General features: G+C 30.3%; 1 long non-coding RNA gene across 1 annotated transcript; it reads right to left on the bottom strand.

Annotated features, from left to right (window-relative positions):
• Nucleotides 1-662: 662 nt before the first annotated feature.
• LOC136272076 (uncharacterized) lies at nucleotides 663-2,578 on the bottom strand. Its single transcript, XR_010709967.1, has 5 exons — nucleotides 2,398-2,578; nucleotides 1,331-1,437; nucleotides 1,125-1,232; nucleotides 856-1,032; nucleotides 663-761 (listed from the first exon to the last, which is right to left on the bottom strand). It is a non-coding gene; the product is annotated as an uncharacterized lncRNA (long non-coding RNA).
• Between the last annotated feature and the right edge of the window lie 1,332 nt (nucleotides 2,579-3,910).

Genomic DNA, 3,910 nt, shown 5'->3' with positions numbered 1-3,910 from the left:
CTGCTGCTAAGACAAGTGCCCCAGCTATAGCGCCAATCACGATACCAATGTAGCTATTCGAATTCTTCTGAGAAGAAGCTGATTTAAATGCTAAAAATTAACATAAAAATAAAAATGATTGGATGCATATATGTCCAATATTAAAAATTAATGTGCTATCGTTTTATACTGAATTAGGGAACATGTATGTGTTTTGCATGCATTTAGCTTTCCAATGGAAAAAAGAAAACTTATTATACTTACAGCATGTTTCTGAAATAAAAAGAACAGAATTATAAAAAGAAAAAAAATTGAAATTTATTAATCTAATATTTTTTTAAAAATAAAATTGGATTTTAAAAAGTATCTATAAAAAGATAACTGCCATACCATGAGCAGATAAGATCAGTGTTCCAGTTCCTGTTGCTAACTTGGTTTGTGGATCCTGTTCCGGTACACACGCTCCTTTATTGTCACTTGCATAAACAAACCCATCAGAACTTTTCACAGCCTGTGGATAAATAAAAGATAAAAAAAATAAACTGATGATACATGAAGTACTATATATATAGATATAGATATATAGATATAGATATAGATATATATATATATATATATATATATATATATATATATAACACTTGGATTCAGATTCGTTTTACTCACAAAACAAGTGAATCGAAACGTGGTCGTGAAATCCACAGTAATGTCAGCATTGACCACTGTGACGTAGTAAGTACTTCCTACAGATGTCGAATAGACGCAATATGCAATACCATTGTCTAAAATAAAGGTCGTATATCTATGTTCGTGTGTTCTTCAATTAAGACAAGTAAATTAAATCTAATGAGTATTGTAATTGGATGAGTGACTTACTTGAGAAAAATTGTGTCGTTGAACATAAGGTATAGTTGATTACCATTTGTGTTGGATTGGAACAAACATCCCATTTACTTGTACTATCACAGTATGTTGTAGAACCATCATTAAACACATAGTTAAAACTTCCCATGAAAGGGGTTGGGCAATTCTGGGCAGCATACTCAATGTATCCTGATACACATAAAAGAAAATCTTAATTTGATATGATTTGATTTTGAAAATTTTGGTATATTTTGATATCACAATTTACGAATCTCGTATACCTTTCTTGACTAACACAATGGTTCCAATTGCTGTTGGTTTGAAGGCATCATCGACATTGCAATAAGAAGTGATGTTAGCTGGGGCAGTATGTATTAACAAAAATGAGACTAAAAAAGAGCCCAGCATTAGAGTCAACAGGTTGTCAAAACAAATTGTCCATTATCTTCAAAATAAAATTAACAACAAAGATTTTTAAAATTCATACCCTCATATATTAAGTACGTATATGTAAACTCCGTTAGTTTTTCCCATTTCAGGCAACGACTGATGTATGTTGACACAGAAGTAAATGGGTAAACGATTTGATCTGACCTTAAAAGGGAGTACAATTAGAGAAAATGAGATTCGGAGAAAAAAATAGTATACTCATTGCAGTCAAGATATTGGATTAAATTATGTGAACATGAAAGTTTGAATTAAAAAAAAAAATTATGTGAACAATAGTTTTGTTTTTTGTACAATTTGACTAACAAGGTGTGCAGAACCGTTCGTCTTAAGGCATTTCATATCATCCTTCAGTTTCTATTGGTTACCTATAATTTGTTGTACGAAACTAAATGGTTTTTGAGTTTTTTCTGAATATTTGATCTAAATTCGTTAAAGAAAAGTTTGTAATAATAATAACCAGTCAAAACAAATACTATGCCACAGATTGCTAGAAAGACAAAATTAAAAAATTGCAAGAATAAAATAAGCTAAAATATTTTAGTGTAATTCAAACGCTATGCCAAGTATCACTTAATACCAGCTGATGACGAAAATATGAAGTAAAAGACTTTAGTTCTTATCTGAATTATTAAACTCTATGTTTAAACAAAAACATTTATCTTTGCTTTGCGTTGCGCAATATTTCGTACCTTGGGGCCCATATATGGTCATATTTAAACGATCTGCTAAGTATTTGAATATAAATTTTCAGACATTTGGCAATGCCTTGATATTTGATATATGACGCTGTTTATATTTTAAAAAAGTGAACGGAATAAATTTGTTTGCTGAACTTGCGTTACTTTTCAGCGAATAAACGGCGCACTTATTAAGTATCGCACATATTTTAATAATTGTTCTCTTTAAAAATGAAATTGCCCATTATTAAATCATTACAATCTTCAATTTCAAGTATTTTATATAGATCACACAATTTAATTTATTCTCTTCTGCTACCAAAAGTGCGTGTCTTACATTTCATTTGTGAAATCATTTTTTTTTATTTTTTCCGAAATCAAATACGAAAATGTATAATAAGAAAATATAAATGAAAAATGTGTTTACTGAAAGAGAAGAAGGTTTTTGTTGGGGTCGTCGTCTACACAAGTCCACGAAGTGACGCCGCTAATAAATTGAGATACAGTAGTACTCCATCCAATAACGTTATTGGTTGACCGTGTAAACGTGATGTCTTTTGTTGTATCACTGCTATCGTGCCATTCGCCGTCCCAATCCGTTGGCAGGATGCAACCATACGCACCTGTAATACAATTATTTTAGTCAAAGAGTCATGCAACATACACAATGCAGAGTTTTTGGTTTCTTCTATTAAATTAAAGTTAGGCAGTTAAATAAATATCTAAAAGTTAATGAGTTTCCTTGTTTCTCAATATTTTGATAAATTCATTAAGTGTGAAAAAAAATCAAGCTGTCAAGAAAAATTATGTTTGATTTATCATCAAACTCCTACAGGTACGTATCGCAATATAATAGTTTAAATCTTCACCTCATAAAAGCAAATGACATTATCTGGTGGTCAATATAATTCAATAGATCTGTACTATCCTGAACTAAATTTAATTTATATTTTATTTAATGAATCAGCTTACAAAAATGAAACCACTGGTATTAATTCATTAATTATAACATTTCTAAGTTATTCGCTAAAATTGCGACAAGCTGGACAACTTTGTAAATTCACATTTCTCATGAACTCATCTTGAGGATGGGAGCCGGTGGTTAACATATTTAATTTCATATTAAAGTAATCAAATGTATGCCTCGGACCCACCCTCCCCTCCCACAAACAAATATGTCTGACACCCCCACCCCGAAAAATAGAATTGATCAATAATTGTTGCTGAATTCAATATTTTGTCATACTTATGTATAACGTGGATTATTATCATTTCAGAGCCCATTTCAGTGGAGTGATTTTACTTTATATGATGCACTTTGAAATGAAAAGGTCTATTTAATGAAAAAATCTAATATGTTGCACTGCGCATAAACTGGCGTATTTTGTGGTTGAGCAAAGAAAACTTTCATGAAAAAAATATTTGCACGTCTTATTGGATTATCTTACCTTCGATAGATAAAACCCATGAAAATACAATGGTATAAAACACTTCAACTTTCATGATCTGAAATCTGAAAATGTCTAATACTTTGCCTGTTTAGCGTTAAACAGTTTTCCTTACAAAATACCTTTAATTCTCATGTAGATTATTTCACAAAATTATTTTTATAATATGCGAAAGGAATCATGCAAGCTTATAATTAAAAAAGAAAATGGCTGTTAATGTTACACAAAGTGAATCGTTATGTATTGAATGTACTTAACTTGATAAAATGGACCTGCGTCTGAAAAATGAATACACTGTTATATTTATATAAAAAATAAAATACTGGAATGTAACACAAAAATACTTGTTGACTTAAAATTCCTATATTAAAAGCCCGAACACAATGACATCGAGTAAAAGCATAATAGAGCCGGAGAAAAACGGAACCAGTGTTCTTTTTTTACAAATGATTATATACATGGGGTTAATATATTGAAACGTTTAAAACTATT

The sequence above is a fragment of the Magallana gigas genome, chromosome 2 (genome assembly GCF_963853765.1).
Source record: "Magallana gigas chromosome 2, xbMagGiga1.1, whole genome shotgun sequence".
Classification (NCBI taxonomy): Eukaryota; Metazoa; Mollusca; class Bivalvia; order Ostreida; family Ostreidae; genus Magallana; species Magallana gigas.
The sequence above is the reverse complement of the archived record's forward strand: the minus strand, read 5'-3'. Positions and strand labels throughout refer to the sequence as shown.